Source organism: Rhinopithecus roxellana, chromosome 17 (genome assembly GCF_007565055.1).
Source record: "Rhinopithecus roxellana isolate Shanxi Qingling chromosome 17, ASM756505v1, whole genome shotgun sequence".
Classification (NCBI taxonomy): domain Eukaryota; kingdom Metazoa; phylum Chordata; class Mammalia; order Primates; family Cercopithecidae; genus Rhinopithecus; species Rhinopithecus roxellana.
In genome coordinates, this window is record NC_044565.1 from 63,260,103 (window position 1) to 63,282,390 (window position 22,288).

Here is a 22,288-nt window from a genome sequence, read left to right on the forward strand (position 1 = left end):
GTCGTTGCCCCTGAGGACCAAACTTGTGTAACATATTGAGATTACTTTGATCATTAGATTTCTAAAATGAACAAACAGGGCACACCCACATCCCAGACAATGGGCCTGCCGATCCTTCCTGCCCAGGACATAAAATAGTCCCTCCCTGAGCCAGGCCTGCAGCTGCAGGCAGCACCGAGACAGGAGGCGCAGGCACCCCACTGCTGACGGAGGGAGGGAGACCCCAGCAGGATGGCTCCAGGTGGGGCTTCTGTCCTCCTGGGCTGGGCATCCCCGTGCTCTCAGAGCCACCAGCCCCGGAAAGGTGGGCTAACTCCCTGGGAGAGGGACTGTCTGCAGGCCCTGCTCTGCCTGGGCCCGGGACAGCGCATTATGTAATAATATTTTAGTCCCATTCTTGCCTAAGACGTGAATCTCGATTTCTTTCATTCCAAAGCTGCTCCACAAATCCCTCTTCACAGCCAGAGAAGACGCAGGGAGCAGCAATGGCTGGGGATGTAGCTAGGGAAGCCAGACAGTGAGGGGCGGCAGACAGAGAACGGGAGGTGGACACGGGTGATTTCTGGAGATCCTAATTTGGAGAAGGGGGTTCCTTTCAAATCTGTCCTAGTTTTCACACCTTTCTTCCATCCCTCCACTCCCGTGTCCTCATGTAAAATGCTGGCTGTGCATTATGACAAGCTAGGAGGACCAGAAAACCTCTACGTGAAGGAGGTGACCAAGCCGAGCCTGGGGGAGGGTGAAGTCCTCCTAAAGGTGGTGGTCAGCGCCTTGAACCGCGCGGACTTCCTGCAGGTACCCAGTCACTGTGGGGTGGGGCACTGGGGACCAGGGCCTGCTCCTGGGGCAGAGCTGCTTGGGTCAGGAACTGACTGACCGTCAGCCAGTTTTGAAGGGAGCTGGGCGGAGCTGGGCCAGCATGGCTAGATGGGTGGTGTGGGTTCTTGGTGTCTGTATCAGAGTCAGAAGTAGGACTGCAGCACCTGCCATTGTGCCCTGGGAGCCGGCTGGGGACACCCCCTTACCTAGCCCCACCCCTGGGGCCATGCCGGGAGAGTGGGCACAGACATCAGCGGGTTGTTTCGTGCTCACTCTGTGCCGGGCACTGTGCTCAGTGGATGTTTTAATTTGAGCCTCACAAGCACCCAAGGAGATGGGTCCTTGTGTCTCCATTCCAGTAATGAGGAAAGTGTGAATGACGCCCGGGAAACTGCATAAGCCAGAAGCCAAGCCTGGGATTGACCCCAGGTCTCTCCACTCCTCATCCACTTCATGAGCCTAGGTCTCTGAGCCTCCCTCATAGCAGATCTCCAGCCAGCCCTCTTCTCCCCACTGCTCCATCTAGGGCCACACCAGTTCCATTTTACCCAGGTGCTCGCAGCGCTTCCTTCAGCCCCCTCTCCACATGGCAGCCAGGGCGACCCCCAGAGAGATGGCCATGCACTTAGGACGAAATGGAAACTGCCTGCTCACTATGGGGCCCTGCTGGTTGGGCTGCTGACACGACTCCTGAGCAGTAGCTCCTGTGCTTTGCTCAGCACCCTCCAGCTGCGCTCCACGTGCCTTCCTGCCCTGAGCTTGCCCTTCCCTCTCCCTGGGATGCCCTTCAATCATTCTTTGTATGTCTGGCTTCTCCTCTCATAGCAGCCAGTTAGTTCCCACAAATCTGGTTTGTGTGTGTGTGTATGTGATTGTGTGTGCACGTGTGTGTGTGCGTGTGTGTGTACGTGTGTGTGTGCGTGTGTGTGTACGTGCGTGTGTGTGTGTCCTTCTTTAAAGTCTGTCTTCCCCCACGAGACTGTAAGTTCCACCAGGACAGAAGCAATCTGCTCTGCCTACCACAGGGCCTGACACATAGTAAGCATGTGTAGTATTTGATATAAGACTGAATAAATGGCAGAGACAGAATTTGAACCCAGATCCATTTGGCTCCAAAGTCCAGACAGCTGGCTCTCAGGAAGAAAGGGATTAGTGTGCACATGGGAAGTGTGAGAGCAGAGGGTCCCAGGCCCCTTTATTTGGAGCCTGTTCTGATCCAAGTCCCAGGTTGGGTCAGGCAGCAATGAATGCAGCCCCTCGCAAGCCATGGTCTGAGTCCCTGTGCCCCAGAGCCAAGCCAGCACCCTTCCTGACTCCCCTTCATCCAGGCTGGAGAGAATCAGAGAGCCAGTTTGCATGACATCCCTGTTGCAGATCCAGTTTCTAGCTGGTAAAGATGGCATGATAGCCCACCTTCTTGTGGAAGCTGAGTTCAGAGTAGGAGAAACAAGGGCTGAGATGGCAGGATGTCCCCTCGCCAGCCCCACCTCTCAGGGTCTCAGACCTCAGCAAGCTGCACTCCATGCCTTCTCCCAGCTGCCTCAGCCCCCTGACTCACAGCACTGTCTGCCAGGCTGGTGGAGTGACAGGGGAGACCTCCTGGATGGGCTGTCTCCGGGGTGAAGTTGTTTCTGCAATTACTGTTATTTGGAGACTATCTGAATTTTCTACCACCCTAGAATTTACTCCCACCTGCAGTAGACTCCAAGCCAAAATCCACTTTCTCTCTCCAGCAACAGGGAGGGCTGGCATTTAACCCCTCTTATCAGACTCACTTACTGTGAGGCCCTCCCTCTACAGAGACAGGCCAGTATTCCCCACTCCCAGAAGCCAGCAACATAGCAACATTTTGGGCATCTAGACACATGGCAAAACTGGGGCCTGGCTGCTGGGGACATTGGACGATTGGGGACGCAGCCATGGCTCTGCCGCTCGGTGGGGGCCAGGCTCAGTATGTCACTGTCCCTGAAGGGCTCCTCGTGCCTATCCCAGAGGGACTGACCCTGCCTCAAGCTGCAGCCATCCCGGAGGCCTGGCTGACCACCTTCCAGCTGCTGCACTATGTGGGCGAGGAGAACCCCTACCCCGTAGAGATCCCCTCCCACTAGCCCCACCCTGTCACCTGAAGCCAACTGCTGACCCCAAACCACGCATCTGCTGGCCCTGAAAATGTGAGCCCTTCATCAACACCCTGACATGCCCTAGCCTCTAATCCCAGAGCTGGCCCAGACATGTCCCCCATGGAGACAACTACAGGCAGTTTTTTATTTGTTTCATTTTGTTTCTGAGACACGATTTCACTCTATTGCCCAGGCTGGAGTGCAGTGGTGCGATCATGGCTCACTGTAGCCTTGACCTCCTGTGCTCAAGTGATCCTCCCACCTCAGCCTCCCAAGTAGCTAGGACTGCAGATGTGGACCACCATGCTCAGCTAATTTTTTTATTTTTTGTAGAGATGTGGTCTCCTTATATTGCCCAGGCTGGTCTTAAACTCCTGGTCTCAAGCAGTCCTCCGTCCTTGGCTCCCAAAGTGCTGCGATTACAGGTGTGAGCCACCACACCCAGCCTATGGGCACTTTTATGACCAATATGAGGCAAAAGCAAGGTTCTCAGAGCAGTTCCAGCTGCTTGTCCCATCCCCAGAGGGGAGGAAACTGTCCTTCAGTCCTTCTGCTCAGGTCCCTCACAGGCAGTGGAGGAGATGCTCTTGGTTAATTTTCTCACACAAAAAGGTATCAGAGTAGACCAGACATGTGGCCTGGGGACCTCCCTATCCCAAGAGCTCTGGACACTTCTAACTCTGTCCCAGGAGCTCTGGACAGTTCTAACCCTGACTCAGGAGCTCTGGACAGTTGTAACCCTATCCCAGGAGCTCTGGACAGTTCTAACCCTGGCTCAGGAGCTCTGGACACTTCTAACCCTGGCTCAGGAGCTGCCTTCAGGACAGTTGTGACACTCAACCCACCCTGTTTGATGGATTAATCTTGCCCAAGCCCAGCCCTGGCCAAGGCCCCTGCTGCTATAAAACCTCCGATGGCTCCTCACGCTCAGTGCCCTCCATGACTCAGGCCCCATGACCTTCAACCTGGTCTCTCCTCACACCCTCAGGGCATAGAGGGTTTATGTTTCCAAAGCCAACCCTGCGCCCTCCCATCCCCACGCCCTCACTGGCTCAGGATGCTCTGATATTGTTGCTACAGGAGGAGTGCAAGACGGGGAGACCATGCTTATCCATGCCAGCATGGGCGGTGTGGGCACAGCTGTCATCCAGCCAACCAGGCTGTTCAACGCCATCCCCACTGGTGACCATGAGCTCCAAGGAGAACATTCAAATGGCACAGAAGCTGAGAGGCTGGGTGCTGCAGCTGGGTTCGATTATAAGAAGGAGGGCTTCTCTGAGGGGGCTCTGAAGGCCACACAGGGGGTGTGTGTGTATATATATGTATGTTTGGAGGTTTTGTCCATGTGTTTGGAGGGTGTGTATGGGCCTGTGTGTTTGCAGGGTGTGTGTGTGTGTTCAGGCCTGTGTTTGGAAGGTGGGTGTGTGTGCGCATGTGCACGGGCCTGTGTGTTAGGAGGGTGTGAGGGAGGCCTGTGTGTTTGGAGGGTGTGTGTGTGCACGCGTGCGCGTGTGCGGGCCTGTGTGTTAGGAGGGTGTGTGCATGTGTGTGTGTGTGTGCATGTGCATGGGCCTGTGTGTTAGGAGGGTGTGAGGGGGGCCTGTGTGTTTGGAGGGTGTGTGTGTGTGTGTGCGCACGTGCACGCGCGTACGGGCCTGTGTGTTAGGAGGGTGTGTGCATGTGTGTGTGTGTGTATGTGTGTATGTGCACGGGCCTGTGTGTTTGGAGGAGAGCCCAAGCTGATCCTGACTCCCTGGCTTAACCCTCCCTCTCTTATCCTATCCTCTCCCCTTTTGTAACCTTTCCTCCTCCTTTCTCTCCTCTATTAGTAGCTATCTATTGCTGCATAACAAATTACCCAAAACTTAGTGGCTTAAAACAATGCATATTATTATCCCCACCATTTCTGTGGGTCAGGAATGTGGGAGTAATTCAGCTGGGTCCTTCGGCTCCAGGTCTCTCCCAAGGCATCAGCCAGGCCTGTGGTCATTGCCAGGCTCACCTGGGGAGCAATTGGCCTGCAAGTTCACTCTCACGGCTGTAACAGGCTTCAGGTTCTTGTCAGATGTTAGCCAGAGACATCAGTTCCTTGATATATGAGCCTCTCCGTAGGGCAGCATGAAACATGGCCAGTGGTTTCCTTCCGAGAGAGCAAGCAAGAGTGAAAGAAAGTATCCCATGTCCCTTAGGGAAGCCATCACCTTTTGGTGACCTAATCTTGGAAGTGACATCCCATCACTTCTGCCACATACTTCTTGTTAGAGGTATGCCTGTAAGTCCAATCCACACACAAAGGGAGGGACCAGAAGGTGTAAATACTGGAAGGTAGAGGGTCATCAGGGGACCATTCTGGAGGCTGCCTGCCACATCTTCCTTCTCTTCCTCTGCATCTCAACCCTCCCTTCTTTCTCCTTCACAATCCCCACTCTCTACTGCATCTTTCACAAAGCCTGAAGATGGTCTAACCACTCAAAATGGAAGAAAAATTATTAATTAGAACTAGAAAATATAAACCAAGGAAAGAAGAAAAAAACATGTTCATCATAAAGGTTAGTACAATAACTGTGAGCAAGTATTATGCATGATTCTGAGCTTTCTGGATGCCCAGCGGAGGGGGAGGAAGAGAGAAGAAGAAGGGGAAGAGAAGGAAGAAGAAGGAGAAGAAAAAGAAAGAGGAGAAGGAGGAGAAAGAGGATGAGAAAGGGGGAACAGTAGGAGAGAAGAAGAAGGGAAAGGGGAAGAAGAAGGAAAATGAGGAGGAGGAGGAGGAGGAGAAAGAAGAATGATTGGGACTCTCATACTTGTAAAGATTTGAGAGATCTCAACCATGGTGAGGATGAGTTAAAAAAAATATTTGGGTGGCTGGGTGCAGTAGCTCACACCTGTAATCCTAGCACTTTGGGAGGCTGAAGTGGGCAGATCACCTGAGGTTGGGAGTTCGAGACCAGCCTGGCCAACATGGTGAAACTCTGTCTCTACTAAAAATAAAACATTAGCCAGATGTAGTTGTGCACACCTGTAATCCCAGCTACTTAAGAGACTGAGGCATGAGAATCACTTGAACCTGGGAAGCAGAGCTTGCAGTGAGCTAAGATCACACCACTGCACTCCAGCCTGGACCACAGACTGAGACTATCTGAAAAAAAAAAAAAAAAGATTTGGGGAGTTCCTTGAAGCTCCAGGGGCTCCAGTACCCAAGGTGATTACATAGCTTTAATTACCAAAAAAGGAGGTGATTAAGGAGGAAGCCTACTGACTTTTCAGAGGAGAACAATACTCTTGCTCTCCAGAGAAAGTACTCAAGGCTATGTTAGTCGATGTTTGGAACTATCATGAGACATATCTCCTTAGCTCGAGGTCTTCTGAAAGCCACATGGCTTAGGACTTCTCCCTCAGCTCTCCAGGAGAACTAAGTGCACCTTGCCTCCTAGATAGTGCTTTTGCTTCCCACTGTTTCCTGGGCCACAGGAGAATGTGCGAAACTAGATCCAGAGGGGAGGAGTTTGGGCATCTGCCTTCCCACGATATCTAAGCCATTTCTACCTACTATCCAAGGTGTGGGTGTCAACGCGATCCTTGACTGCATTGATGGCTCCTACTGGGAGAAGAATCTCCACTGTTTAGCTGCAGATGGCTGATGGGTTCTGTATGGTGTCATGGGGGGAGCAGAAGTCAATGGACCCCTGCTTTCCAAGCTGTTGTGTAAGTGAGGAAGTCTGTGGGCCCGTCTGCTTAGGTCCAGGGATCAGAAGGCAGGTGACAGACAGAGCTGAGCAGGTTCTGGGCACTGCTCTTGAGTTATGACTCTGACCTGCCCTGGCTTATAGAATTCCTGCTTAGGAAGCTTTGCTGACATTGCCAGCTCTCTTTCCTCTGGGTGGGAACCTAAGGGTTAGCCTTGACCCTTCCTCCCTCAGAAGTCTCATTTCCGCCACCTACTTCCTCATTTGACTTGGACTTACTCCTCCTCTCTTCCAAGTCCAGGATTCATATTGAGACTCTCATGCTTTTGGAGATTTGGGGGGTGGCAGGGTCCCTTGATATTCCAGGGGTTCCAGTGTCCAAGGGAATTTAGACTGATAAATGACCTTTCTTCATCCATGGTTTGGTCTGATCTCTTTGAGTCAAGGCTAGTACCAGGGCCAACCAGGCATGTCCTGATTTTCCCCTCAAAGATGTATGAGGCCAAGGAGACCTCATCCTTATCCTGTTAATGGGCTGTTCTCTCTGCCGCAGTATAAGGAAATGTTGGTAAAGACCTTCATGGAGCAAGTCCTGGCCCACTTCTCCCCTGGGAGTGCTGTGCAGGTGCAGCCTGTGATTGATAAAGTCTTTACCATGGCTGAGATTCAGAAAGCCCACTCTCACATGGAGGCCAACCAGAATGTGGTGAGAATTATCCTGGAGATGCCCTGACTCAAACACGGTGTGGCCCATGAGTGACATCAGCCTGAGGAGAACTGTCAGGGACAGGGTCAGGGATGTGGGAGTGTGGGAAGGCCCGGAGCTGGGCTGAGTTGGGCCAGGGGCGGGGCTAGAGAGAACTGGGGCCAGGCTACCTCACAACAATGTTGAGAGAATTAAACTGAGATCACAGGGGTAAGAGCACCACGTGAGCTGTCAAATACATTGCAATGGGCAAGGTAGGAATCTTGTAGACATAGATAAGCTGCAGAGTGTTCATATATTATAAATTTATTAAGACAGATTTTGGTGGGGGGGGGGCTGCTTTTTTTCCCAATGGCTATACCCTAGGCCTGTCTGGCTATTCCCATAGCCAAAATTCTCATATTTGGGGGAATAAACTACACTCAATCTTCCCCCAGATTCAGGATAGTCCTTTGATCTTCAGAAATGGTCTAGGGATTTAGGCCAGTTCTGAACACCAAAAGACTAGCCTGAATTAACACAAAGCCCTGGCCCTAACCCCTCCTCTGAGTTCCAGATGCATATATCGAACTGACGACTTGACACTTAGACATCTCAAAGGTACTTCTACTTTAACATGTTCAAAATTTAACACATAATCATCACCTACTATCTTGCTCCTCTCTTAGGATTTCCTGTCTCCATAAATAGCAAACCACCAATCCACGTGCAAAATCCAGAAACCTAGAAGTCATCCTTGATACCCCTTCTCTCTCTCATCTTCAGGTCCAATGGGTCACCAAGTAGCCAATTTTCTTTTTTAAATCTCTTTTATCTTTTCCTTTCTCTCCATTTCACCATCTCTCGCAATCCAAGCTACTATCCATCTTTTACCTGGGCTATTGCAATATTGCAATGGTTTTCTAATTTATTTTCTTTCTTTCTTTCTTTTTTTTTTTTTTTTTTTTGAGACAGAGTCTCGCTCTGTCACCAGGCTGGAGTGCAGTGGCACAATCTCAGCTTACTGCAACCTCCGCCTCCTGGGTTCAAGTGATTCTCCTGCCTCAGCCTCCCAAGTAGCTGGCACTATAGGTGCGCACCACCACGTCCGGCTAATTTTTGTATTTCTAGTAGAAACAGGGTTTCACCATGTTGGCCAGGATGGTCTTAATCTCTTGACCTCATGATCCGCCCGCCTCGGCCTCCCAAAGTACTGGGATTACAGGTGTGAGCCACTGCACCCAGCCTCTAATTTATCTTCTTATACCCACTCTTTTCTCTTGTAATCCATATTCTATGCAGTAGTAAAAGTGATCTCTTCAAAATGCAAATTTAATCATGTCACAGCCTTGCTCAATATACTTCCGTAGCCTTCCACTCTTGGTAGAGCAGTAATAAGAACCTTACAGGCCAAGAAGTCTTTGTATAGACTGACCCATGCCTGTCTCTGCAGTCCCGTTTTCTACCATGGCTCTCCCTCCCACCATAGGACCTTCAAACATAATTTTTAATCTCAGATCTCTCTACCACAATCCAAATATCCATCAAGAGGGGACTTAGTTAATAAATTATGATACGTTCACATGATAGAGTACTATGTAACTATATAAAGACATATGAACTGCTGTAATCTCCAGAATATGTTGTTAAGTGAAAAAAGCGAGGGAATATGATTTGCTACCTTTTGTCTTAGAAAAGGGAATTTATGAACATAAGTGTGTATGTGTATATACACACACACACACACACACACACACACATTTTCTTATATTTTCTCACAGGAGAATCAAAAACGAAGGTGTTTCAGCCAAGTTCAAGAATGGTGAAGACAAATTTCAAGGGAAAAAAAGGCCAGGTGCAGCGGCTCATGTCCGTTATCCCAACATTTTGGGAAGGTGGGGCAGGAGTTCTAGACTAGGGCAACATAGGAAGATCCCATCTTTACAAAAAAAAAAAAAAAATCTAAAAATTAGCCAGGTGTGGCCGGGCGCGGTGGCTCAAGCCTGTAATCCCAGCACTTTGGGAGGCCGAGATGGGCGGATCACGAGGTCAGGAGATCAAGACCATCCTGGCTAACACGGTGAAACCCCATCTCTACTAAAAATACAAAAACTAGCCGGGTGAGGTGGCGGGCGCCTGTAGTCCCAGCTACTCGGGAGGCTGAGGCAGGAGAATGGCGTGAACCCGGGAGGCGGAGCTTGCAGTGAGCTGAGATCTGGCCACTGCACTCCAGTCCGGGCGACAGAGCGAGACTCCGCCTCAAAAAAAAAAAAAAAAAAAAAAAAAAAAAATTAGCCAGGTGTGGTACCACACACCTGCAGTCCCAGCTATTTGAGAGGGTGAGGTGGGAGCAACATTTGAGCTCAGGAGGTAGAGGCAGTGAGCTGTGATCATACTCCAGCCTAGGCAACAGAGTGAGACTCTGTCTCAAAAAAAAAAAAAAAAAAAAAACCCGTAAGGGAAAGCAATGTTCACCTTCATGAGGAGGAGGAGACAGAATGGAAGGGATGGGTATAGGAGCTAGACTCCTCTGAATTACTTTGTTTTGAAGATTTGATTTGGGTACCATATAAATGTTCTACATGAATATGAAACAAAATTAAAAATGTAAAAAAGGAATCCCTAAAATCAAAATTAAAGAAATATACTGAGGCTGGGCACGGTGGTTCATGCCTGTAATCCCAGCACTTTGGGAGGCCAAGGAGGGAGGATCACCTAAAGTCAGGGTTTCAGCCTGGCCAACATGGTGAAACCCCGTCTCTATAAAAATACAAAAAGTTAGCTGGGCGTGGTAGCTGGCACCTGTAATCCCACCTATTGGGGAGGCTGAGGCAGGAGAATCACTTCAACTTGGGAGGTGGAGGTTGTAGTGAGCCGAGATTGCGCCATTGCACTCCAGCCTGGGCAACAAGAGCAAAACTCCATCTCAAAAAAAGAAAAAAAGGAAATATACTGAATTTTATTTCTAGTTAATAGATTAGCCACACAGAAAGGAATAATTTCAACTAATGTGAAATTAAGAACACAATAACTTGCTGGGTGCAGTGGCCCACACCTGTAATCCCAGAACTTTGGGAGGCTGAGGTGGGCGGATCATCTGAGGTCAGGAGTTTGAGACCAGCCTGGCCAACATGGCGAAACCCTGTCTCTACTAAAAATACAAAAATTCGCTGGGCGTGGTGGCAGGCACCTGTAATTCTAGCTACTCAGGAGGCTGAGGCAGGAGAATCCCTTGAACCTGGGAGGCAGAGGTTGCAGTGAGCTGAGATCATGCCATTGCACTCCAGCCTGGGCAACAGAGTGAGACTCTGTCTGAAAATAAACAAACAAACAAACAAACAAATAAATTAATCAATCAATTGAATGAACTTGACTGTATGTTCTTATTTGGGGATATAGCCTATGAATAAAAATATACCAAGAAAATTATAAACTTTCAATAATCATGTTACTATAAATAAGTATACTGGTTATACTGGCAGGGCACAGTGGCTCATGCTTGTAATCCCAGCACTTTGGGAGGCTGAGGTGGGAAGATTGCTCAAGCTCAAGAGTTTGAGACTAACTTGGGCAACATAGCAAGACCTCATCTCTACAGAAAAAAAAAAAAAAAAAAAAAAAAAAAAAGCCAGGTGTGGTGGCATGCACCTGTATTCCCAGCTGAGGCAGAAGAGTCAGTTGAGCCCAGGAGGTAAAGGCTGCAGTGAACTATGATTACACCACTGCACTCCAGCTTGGGTTGAGAACAAAACCCTATCTCAACAACAGCAAAAATAAGTATACCTATATCATTAGAAGCCATGATTTTCAGGAGAAAAAACTCAAAGAAGTTGTTAGGCCAGGTGCAGTGGCTCACACCTGTAATCCCAACTCCTTGGGAGGCCGAGGCAGGCGAATCACTTGAGGTCAAGAGTTCAAGACCTGTCTGGCCAACATGGTGAAACCCTGTCTCTACTAAAAATACAAAAATTAGGCTGGGCGCAGTGGCTCATGCCTGTAATCCCAGCACTTTGGGAGGCTGAGTTGGGCAGATCACGAAGTCAGGAATTCGAGACCAGCGTGGCCAATATGGTAAAATGCCATCTTTACTAAAAATACAAAAATTAGCTGGGTATGGTGGCAGGCGCCTGTAATCCCAGCTACTCGGGAGGCTGAAGCAAGAGAATCGTTTGAACCCAGGAGGTGGAGGTTGCAGTGAGCTGAGATTGCACCATTGCACTACAGCATGGGTGACAGGTGAGACTCTGTCTCAAAAAAAAAAAAAAAAAGAAAGAAAAAGAAAAAAAAATACAAAAATTAGCTGGGCATAGTGGTGCAGGACTGTAATCCCAGCTACTTGGGAGGCTGAGGCATGAAAATCACTTAAACCCGGGAGACAGAGTTTGCAGTTAGCCAAGATTATGCCACTGCTCTCTAGCCTGGGCAACAGAGTGAGACTCTGTCTCAAAACAGAAGGAAAAAAAAAGAAGTTAAGTTAAAGCCCTATAGCCCTCCATGTAAATTGAAACTATCATAATTCTTGATGCATTTTCTCTTAAAAAATAAAAAGATATTTTCTAGCTCTATCCATTGAGAAGGACTAGAAACCTCTTGTTATTGTTTCTAGTTCTTCTCAATGGATAGAGCTAGAAAATATCTATCTCAGCAATGAGCACCCCTTGTATATAGAGTGTAGTCTCTAAATACCATTTTCCAATCACAGGAACCCAGGCTCTGTTGAGAAATGACTGATTCCAGATTTGAGGCAGGAAATGCACAAGATGAGCCTGAAACATCTGTCTAACCAGAACGCAGGGCCCACTGGCCAAATACGAGACAATTTGAGCCTTAAAAAGAATAACTTGAATGGCTAGAAACACATAAGTTATACTTAAGTCTATGAGCATATAACTGATTTTTTAAAAATTCATTGATCACTTTTGGAAGATGATGATTATTTTGAAGCTTGGCAAATAACATTTTCATGTCTTTTTTGTATGTTCAAGCTATATATCTCAGAATAACCAAATAATTGATGAAAGAATAGAAAGTTCTAATGAAATAATCTACACCCTTGCTTGTTAGAAATCCAAAATTTTGGCCAGGCACGGTGGCTCATGCTTGTAATCCCAGCATTTTGGGAAGCCAATGTGGGTGGATCACTTAAGGTCAGAAGTTCAAGACCAGCCTGGGCAACATGACAAAACCCCATCTGTACTAAAAATACAAAAATTGGTCAGGTATGGTGGTGGTGCATGCTGGTAGTCTCAGCTACGCCAGAGGCTGAGGCAGGAGAATGACTCGAACCCAGGAGGTGGAGGTTGCAGTTAGCCGAGATCACACCACTGCACTCCAGCCTGGGAAACAGAACAAGACTCGGGGAAAAAAAATAAAGAAAGAAAGAAAGACAGAAAGAGAGAAAGAAAGAGAGAGAGAGAGACAGAGAAAGAAAGAAAGAAAGAAAGAAAGAAAGAAAGAAAGAAAGAAAGAAAGAAAGAAAGAAAGAAAGAAAGAAAGAAAGAAAGAGAAAGAAAGAAAGAAAGAAAGAAAAAGAAAGAAAGAAAGAAAGAAAGAAAGAAAGAAAGAAAGAAAGAAAGAAAGAAAGAAAGAAAGAAAGAGAAAGAAAGAGAGAGAGAGAGAGAGAGAGGGAGAGAGGGAGAGAGGGAGGGAAGGAGGGAAGGAGGGAGGGAGGGAAGAAAGAAAGGCAAAATGTATTATTTTGTGTTGTTGAAGAGAGAAAAAAAATGCAAAATATCATGCCTCATTCCACACCTACTGAATCAGAACATACACTTTAACAAGACCCCCGGTGATACATATTTTATTAGTCTGTTCTTGCATTGCTATAAAGAACTACCTGAGGCCGGGTGCAGTGGCTCAAGCCTGTAATCCCAGCACTTTGGGAGGCGGACACAGGCGGATCACGAGGTCAGGAGATCAAGACCATCCTGGCTAACACGGTGAAACCCCGTCTCTACTAAAAAATACAAAAAACTAGCTGGGCGAGGTGGCGGGCGCCTGTAGTCCCAGCTACTCGGGAGGCTGAGGCAGGAGAATGGCGTAAACCCGGGAGGCGGAGCTTGCAGTGAGCTGAGATCCGGCCACTGCACTCCAGCCTGGGCGACAGAGCGAGACTCTGTCTCAAAAAAAAAAAAAAAAGAAAGAAAAAAAAGAACTACCGGAGATTGGGTAATTTATAAATAAAAGAGGTTTAACTGACTCACAGTTTCATAGGCTGTACAGGAAGCATGGCTAGGGAGGCCTCAGGAAACCCACAATCATGCGGAAGGCAAAGGGGAAGCAGGCACATCTTACATGGCTGGAGAAGGAGAAACAGAGAGAAGGGGGAAGTACTACACACTTTTATAAACAACCAGATCTCCTGAGAACTCACTATTATGAGAACAGTAATCCCCACAATCAAAACACCTCCCACCATGCTCCTCTTCCAACATTGGGCATTGCAATTCAACATGAGATTTGGGCGGGGACCCAGACCAAACCTATATCGCATATGCACAATAAAGTTGGAGAGGCACAGATCTAGACAATGATTATCAATAGCTAATGAAACAATTAGGCAGAAAAGTTAATGGGGGAACTTCATACCGAAGTAAGCCAATTGGCAATACCTGAACCCAATAATGTCTTTTTTTTTTTTTTTTTTTTGAGACGGAGTCTCACTCTGTCGCCGGGGCTGGAGTGCAGTGGCCGGATCTCAGCTCACTGCAAGCTCCGCCTCCCGGGTTCATGCCATTCTCCTGCCTCAGCCTCCCGAGTAGCTGGGACTACAGGCGCCCGCCACCTCGCCCGGCTAGTTTTTTGTATTTTTTAGTAGAGACGGGGTTTCACAGTGTTAGCCAGGATGGTCTCGATCTCCTGACCTCGCGATCCGCCCGTCTCGGCCTCCCAAAGTGCTGGGATTACAGGCTTGAGCCACCGCGCCCGGCCTTTTTTTTTTTTTTTTTTTAGACAGAGTCCTGCTCTGTCGCCCAGGCTGTAGTGCAGTGGCACGATCTCGGCTCACTGCAACCTCCGCCTCCTGGGTTCAAGCGATTCTCTGCCTGGTCTCATTCTCTGGCAGACTAGTTCAAGCTTCTTCACGTGATGGTCAGAAATTTCCCAGCAGCAAGAGAGGGCAAGCCCAACTTTTCATTGTTCCCTTGGTGGAAGCAAGTCATACTGTCAAGTCCAAAGTCAACGTGTTAGGGGACTAGAAAAGGGTGCAGGTGTGGTTACAGGAAGGAGTGATTCTTTGGGGCCATGAGTGTAGCAATCTACCTCAATTTTTGTCTTAATTTAAAATTATTAATTTATTTTACATAGTTCCCCATATAACGTGCTTAAAAGTTATATTCTTTCCCTTTATTCCTTTTTTATTTTGTTCCCTACCTCCTCTGACAGTATCCTCTCCAAGGTAAGCCAAAATTACCGAGTATATACACATACACATATAGTTATATATAATTACATAGAAAAAGAGTCCATATTTTTTCCATGCTCATATCACTCATATAAGTGTGGCAGGGGGCAGGGTATATACATGGTGTGTGTGTGTGTGTGTGTGTGTGTGTGCATAAAATCATGTATATGTGTATAGGGATGCTTTATTATTGTTTTACCACAGTGTTACTCTGGTTAAACAAACGCTTCACGGAAATCCCTCGATGTCAACTGCTATAGCTCTAGTTCATTTTTCAAGTGGATGCATAGAATTCACGATTTATCCAGCCATTCCCTTAGTGACGGGATCTTCTTTGTTTCTAAATTTTTGTTACTATGATCAATGCTGCAATAAACATCTCTGTACATACATCTGTATAATTGGTGTGCTTTATTTCTACAGGACAAACTCCTTAGAAGTAAGTTTCAAACTGTCATTGTTACTATCACTATTAGTGATAGTAATTAACAAACAGTGATAACAAAGAAAATAAATTTTTTTCTTTTCTTTTTTTTTTTTTGAGACGGAGTCTTGCTCTGTCGTCTGTCGCCCAGGCTGGAGTGCGTGGCACAATCTCCACTCACTGCAAGCTCCGCCTCCAGGGTTCATGCCATTCTCCTGCCTCAGCCTCCCATGTAGCTGGGACTACAGGTGCCCGCCACCGCACCTGGCTAACTTTTGTATTTTTAGTAGAGACGAGGTTTCACTACGTTAGCCAGGATGGTCTCAATCTCCTGACCTCGTGATCCACCTGCCTCAGCCTCCCAAAGTGCTGGGATTACAGGCATGAGCCACCGCGCCCGGCCTTTTTTTTTTTTTTAAGACAGGGTCTTACTCTGTCAGCCAGGCTGGAGTGCAGTGGCGCGATCTCAGCTCACTGCAACCTCCACCTCCCAGGCTCAAGTAAGTCTCCTGTCTCAGCCTCCCGAATAGCTGGGATTACAGGCATGTGCCACCACCGCCCAGCTAATTTTTGTATTTTTAATAGAGACAGGGTTTCACCATGTTGGCCAGGCTGGTCTAGAACTTCTGACCTCAAATAATCCACACACCTTGCCCTCCCAAAGTGGTGAGATTACAACCATGAGCCACCATGCTCAGCCGATTTATTTTCTGACGTCTGGTAATTTAAGTCTTCCCTACTATTCCTTTTTTTTTTTTTTTTTTTTTTTTTTTTTTTGAGACGGAGTCTTACTCTGTCTCCCAGGCTGGAGTGAAGTGGCATGATCACTGCAAGCTCTGCCTCCCAGGCTCATGTGATCTTCCCATCTCCCAGCCTCCCAAGTAGCTGGAACTACAGGCACATGCTACCACGCCTGGCTAATTTTTTTGTAGGGATGGGGTTTTGCTATGTTGCCCAGACTGGTCTTGAACTCCTGAGTTCGGGTGATCTGCCCACCTCGACCTCCCAAAGTGCTGGGATTACAGATGTGAGCCACCACTCCCAACCCTACTATTCTTTTCATATATTTCTTGGCCATTTGGGGGAATTTGTTCTTCCACATACACTCTAACACCATTTTACCCAATCAAAAAATATACTGTTGGCATTAGAAGTAAATTTATAATGAATTTGTATACTAATTTGGTAAAACTGACATTTTGGGTACTGTATTCTCATCTAAAAACATGGTACTGTTTCATTTGTTCAGATCTTGTTTCTGTTCTTTGATACAGTTTTACAGTCTTCATTATACAATTTTTGTTTTTACAGCTTGTACTGTAAAAGGGTTATTTTCCTCATTTTTATTAATATTTCTAGTTGCTTAGCTGAAGTAGAGTAAAGCCATTGATTCTGGTATATGTAGCTTGCATCTGGACAGCCTTACAAACTATCTCATTATCTCAAACAAAAATGTTTGCTTCATTTTTAAAATTAGCATCTCTTGTGTTTTCTAAGTCTACAATCATATCAACAACAAAAGGAGACTGGTTTATCACTCTTCCAGTATTTTTATCTATTACCTCCTTTTTTGTCTTATTGTATTGACTAAAACTTCCAAAGTAATGTTAAATAATAATGTCAGCCTGGACAACATGGCATAACCTCATATCTACAAAACAAACAACAAACAAACAAAAACTATCTGGGTGTGTTGGCTCAAGCCTGTAGTCCTAGCTACTGGGGAGGCTGAGGTGGGAGGTTCAATTGAACCCAAGGCTGCAGTGAGCTGTGATCACAACACTGCACTCCAGCACGGGCAATGGAATGAGACCTTGTCTTTTTAAAAAAGTCTACTATAAATACTTTCCTTTTATCCCTATTTTGCTTGGAAGTTTTATAATGAATGGCTTCTAGGTTTAATCAATGCCTTTTTGGCCTCTATTGCTTGGCTTATATGGTGCTTTCTCCTTTAATTTGTTGATGTTTTGGAGTTGTATTGATAGACTTTCCAATACTGATTTTGTATAGTCATAGGGAATATAAGTTGCTGAATTCCATTTGCTATTTTTTTTTTTTTTTTAGGTGGGAGCCTGTCTCTGTCACCAAGGCTGGAGTGCAGTGGTGCAATCACAGCTCACGGCAACCTCCACTTTCCAGGTTCAAGCAATCCTCCTGCCTCAGCCTCCCAAGTACCTGGGACTACAGGTGTGCACCACCACGCCTGGCTAATTTTTGTATTTTTTGTAGAAATGGGTTTTCACCATGTTGGCCAGGCTGGTCTTGAACTCCTGACCTCAACTGATCCACCTGCCTTGGCCTCTCAAAGTGCTGGGATTACAGGGCTGAGCCACCGTGCCGGCCTCTGCTAATTTTTTTTTTTTTTTTTTTTCATTTTGAGATGGAGTCTCACTCTGTAACCCAGGTTGGAGTGCAATGGGGCAATCTCAGCTCACTGCAAGCTCCACCTCCGGGGTTCACGCCATTCTCCTGCCGCAGCCTCCAGAGTAGCTGGGGACTACAGGCTCCTGCCACCACGCCTGGCTACACCCGGTTACTTTTTTGTACTTTTAGTAGAGACGGGGTTTCACCGTGTTAGCCAGGATGGTCTCGACCTTCTGACCTCGTGATCCACCCACCTTGGCCTCCCAAAATGCCGGAATTACAGGCATGAGCCACCGTGCCCGGCCTTTTTTTTTTTTTTTTTTTTTTTTTGACGGAGTTTTGCTCTTGTTCCCCAGGCTGGAGTGCAATGGCACAATCTCCGCTCACCGCAACCTCTGCCTCAAGCGATTCTCCTGCCTCGGCATGCGCCACCACACCCAGTTAATTTTGTATTCTTGCTAATTTTTTAAAGAAATTTTTGTCTTTATTAACAAACCTTTGCTGCAAAAATAAACTACCCCCAAATCTTAACAGCTTACAACAGCAACAGCTTACAACAACAAATGTTTATTTCTTCCTCGGTTGTGACTCTGCTAGGCTGGTCCCAAGACAATAGGTTGGATTCAGGGCTACCCTGAGTGTTTCTCACTCAGAGACAAGCTGAAATAGAGGCTACCTGTGGGTGGCAGGAGGGTAAGGGGACTGATGGAAACTGACCATGCCTTCCTCACTCATCATTGACCAAAGTAAGAGACAGGGCCAAACCCAACATCAACAGAATGAGAGGAAAATACTCCCCCCATTGGGTAGAAAGGCGTAATCTTGCTAAAAAACCTTCCATTTTTTTCTAGACTTTACAACTTGTTGCTGCAGAGTTTCACGTAATTTAATTTATTCTTCTTTTAATCACTCCTGCATCTGTGGTTATATCTCCTTTCTCATTCCCAGTCTTTCAGACTTTGGCCATCTCTTGTTCCCCAGCTCTAACTCACAATACATTTCATTCATGTTACTGCTTTTTATAAAGAACAAGCTGGGACTACAGGTGCCCACCACGACACCCAGCTAATTTTTGCATTTTTAGTACAGATGGGGTTTCATCATGTTGGCCAGGCTGGCCTTGAACTCCTGACCTCAAGTGATCCACCTCTCTCAGCCTCCCAAAGTGCTGGGATTACAGGTGTGAGCCACCACACCCAGTCCATTTCCCAACTTTCATAATTGGATACATTTATACTAAATATAATTTTTTCTCCATATCTGGGAAACCACACTGTTTCTACACTCTCACACAGAACACTTTGTTTCTGACACTAGATATGCAGGTTTTATCCCACATCAACCAATTCTCTGACACAGGCTGGGTGTTCCACAATTCAATTCTGACACTCTCTACCTGGAGTTAGTGTCAGATCTCACAGATTAAAGGCTCAGTCCCACAAGGTTGCCCCCATTAAAGATGCCAACTGCAAATCCAAGCCTCCTACACTTCTGACCAACTGGCTGTATAAATCAGGGATTCTCATGTCTCCCTCCTTGGATTTGATAATTTGCTAGAATGGTTCACAAAACTTAGGGAAACATGTTTACTAGTTTATTATAAAGAATATTATAGGCCGGGCATGGCAGCTCACACCTGTAATCCCAACACCTTGGGAGGCCGAAGTGGATGGATCACTTGAGCCCAAAAGTTCAAGACCAGTCTGGCCAACATGTCGAAACCCTGTCTCTACTAAAAATGCAAACATTAGTTGGGCTTGGTGGTGCACACCTATAATCCCAGCTACTTGGGAGACTGAGGCAGGAGAATCACGTAAACCTGGGAGACAGAGGTTGCAGTGAGCCGAGATCACACCATCTCATTCCAGCCTGGGCGACAGAGCCAGACTCTGCCTCAGAAAAAGATATAGGAAAGTAGATAGATAGATAGATAGATAGATAGATAGATAGATAGATAGATAGATAGACAGACAGACAGATTATAAAGTGATGAACAGCTGGGTGAAGAGGTATGCAGAATGAGGTCCAGAAGGATCCTAAGTGCAGGAGACTCTGCCCCCAAGGCGTTGGGGTACACCACACTACCTTCCCATGGTGGATGTGTTCACCAGCTGGGAAGCTCACCAAATTTCATTGTTCCAGAGTTTTTAGGGCCAGGCGTGGTGGCTCACACCTCTAATCCCAGCACATTTGGAGGCCGAGGCAGATGGATCTCCTGAGGTAAGGAGTTCGAGACCAGCCTTGCCAACATGAAGAAACCCCATCTCTACTAAAACCACAAAAATTGGCCGGACCTGGTAGCTCACGGCTGTAATCCCAGCACTTTGGAAGGCCAAGGCAGGCAGACTGCCTGAGCTCAGGAGCTCACAAACAGCCTGGGCTGTTGCAAAACCCTGGGCTGGTAAAACCATGTCTCTACTAAAATACAAAAAATTAGCTGGGCGTGGTAGCATGCGCCTGTAGTCCCAGCTACTTGGGAGGCTGAGGCAGGAGAATTGCTTGAACCTGGGAGGCTGAGGTTGCAGTGAGCCGAGAGCACGCCATTGGACTCCAGGCTGGGTGACAGAGTAAGACTCTGTCTCAAAAAAAAAAAAAAAAAAAAAACCACAAAAATTACCCTGGTGTGGTGGCTCACACCTGTAGTCCCAGCTACTGGGGAGGCTGAGGCAGGAGATTCGCTTGAACCCGGGAGGTGGAGGTTGCAGTGAACTGAGATCAGGCCACTGCACTCCAGCCTGGGCAACAGAGTGAGACTCAAGTCTCAACAACAACAACAAAAAAAGAGTTCTTATAGTGCGTAATCTCCAGTCCCTGGTTCCCCTTCCCAGGGTCTTTCTGGTGACAAGCTCATCCTGAAGTTATCTACGGCCCCCACCCTAACTCACTTTATTAGCATAAACTCGAGTGTGCTCATAAGGGTTTATTATTAATATAAAAAGTCACTTCTATCACATACAAAATTCCAAGGGTTTTAGGCGCTCTGGACAAGAACAAAATATTATGATAAAGGATGCTTATTGGCCAGGAAGAGTGGCTGACGCCTACAATTCCAGTTCTTTAGGCTGAGGTGGGAGAATTGCTTGAGTCCAGGAGTTCATGACCAGCCTGGGCAACGTAGCAAGACCCTATATCTAGTTAAAAACAAAAGAAAATAGGCCGGGCGTGGTGGCTCAAGCCTGTAATCCCAGCACTTTGGGAGGCCGAGACGGGCGGATCACGAGGTCAGGAGATCGAGACCATCCTGGCTAACATGGTGAAACCCCATCTCTACTAAATAATACAAAAAACTAGCTGGGCGAGGTGGCGGGCGCCTGTAGTCCCAGCTACTCGGGAGGTTGAGGCAGGAGAATAGCGGGAACCCGGGAGGCGGAGCTTGCAGTGAGCTGAGATCCGGCCACTGCACTCCAGCCTGGGCGACAGAGCGAGACTCTGTCTCAAAAAAACAAAAAAACGAAAAAAAAAAAAAGAAAATTAAAAAAGAAAGAAAGAGATATTTATCCAGAAAATAATAGAGGTTTTAGGAGTGCTATTGCAGGAACTCAGGACAAAGACCAAAAATATATGGTTTTTTTTTTTTTTTTTTGAGACGGTGTCTGGCTCTGTGGCCCAGATTGGAATGCAGTGGCGTGATCTCGGCTCACTGCAAGCTCCGCCTCCCAGGTTCATGCCATTCTCCTGCCTCAGCCTCCCCAGCAGCTGGGACTACAGGCACCCGCCACCACGCCCGGCTGATTTTTTGTATTTTTTAGTAGAGATGGGGTTTCACCGTGTTAGCCAGGATGGTCTCGATCTCCTGACCTTGTGATCCACCCGCCTCGGCCTCCCAAAGTGCTGGGATTACAAGCATGAGCCACCGCGCCCAGCCAAATATATGTTTCTTATTACACACTGCAAGATTACATCGACCAAGGGCTCACCAAGATAAAATCTTAGGCACTTTCAACTCCTAGTTTTACTGGGAGACTTTGGTATACTTAGTGGTTGGTATTATTATAATTTTTTTAAAGTAATTCCTTGCATTTTAAAAGTTCTTATTTAACACTTACATTACACATTCCCCATCTATCTTAATCCATTCCATTTTCTTAATCCAATCAGTTTTAGTGTAGATTTTTGCAAAGTTCATTATTTACAACTATTTCCTTTCCATCTGCCTCTGTTCTAGGACATTTATTATTTGGTTCAAACCTTTCCTCAATTTTGGACAGATGCATATCCAGATGATGCGTCTCTGAATCCTTATACATGCTCAAACATGCTTTTTGCCCTAATAAGTGAATTATATCTTAATGGGGTATATTGAGTTACAGTCCTTTTCTTCTAGTCAATAGAGGCTAGTCTACTCTCTTCTAGTTTCCAGATTGCAGATAGAAACTTGCTGGGCACAGTGGCTCATACTTGTAATCCTAGCACTTTGGGAGGCTGAGGCAGGAGGATTGCTTAAGCATAAGAGTTTGAGACCAGCCTGAGCAACATAGTGAGACCCCTACACTACAAAAAAGAGAGAGAGAGAAAGGTGGGGGGAAGGAAGAAAGGAAGGGAGGGAGGAAGCCATTTTTATTTTTTAACCAATTGTGGGTAACTTATTCTTCCCACACTTGTTAGAACCTGAAATTTTATAAAATATAGGCATGCATTTTTGTTCTCATGAATCCATCCTTTAACTAGTGAATGTTTTCAATCTGTATAATCTGCTAGAATTTAGGAAAACTGTATTCTTTTATTTGTTTAACTATTGAATCTTCTTCATCCAGTCCTCTTCCTCCTTCTAAAATTCCTGTTATTCTTATA

At 46.7% G+C, this 22,288-nt stretch overlaps 1 long non-coding RNA gene and 1 pseudogene across 1 annotated transcript; one reads left to right on the forward strand and one right to left on the reverse strand.

Moving 5' to 3' along the window:
- The first annotated feature begins 607 nt into the window (after positions 1-607).
- LOC104658465 lies at positions 608-7,332 on the forward strand (annotated as a pseudogene).
- LOC115894217 lies at positions 4,805-6,004 on the reverse strand. Its single transcript, XR_004054243.1, has 2 exons — positions 5,956-6,004; positions 4,805-5,079 (listed from the first exon to the last, which is right to left on the reverse strand). It is a non-coding gene; the product is annotated as an uncharacterized LOC115894217 (long non-coding RNA).
- Positions 7,333-22,288: the final 14,956 nt, after the last annotated feature.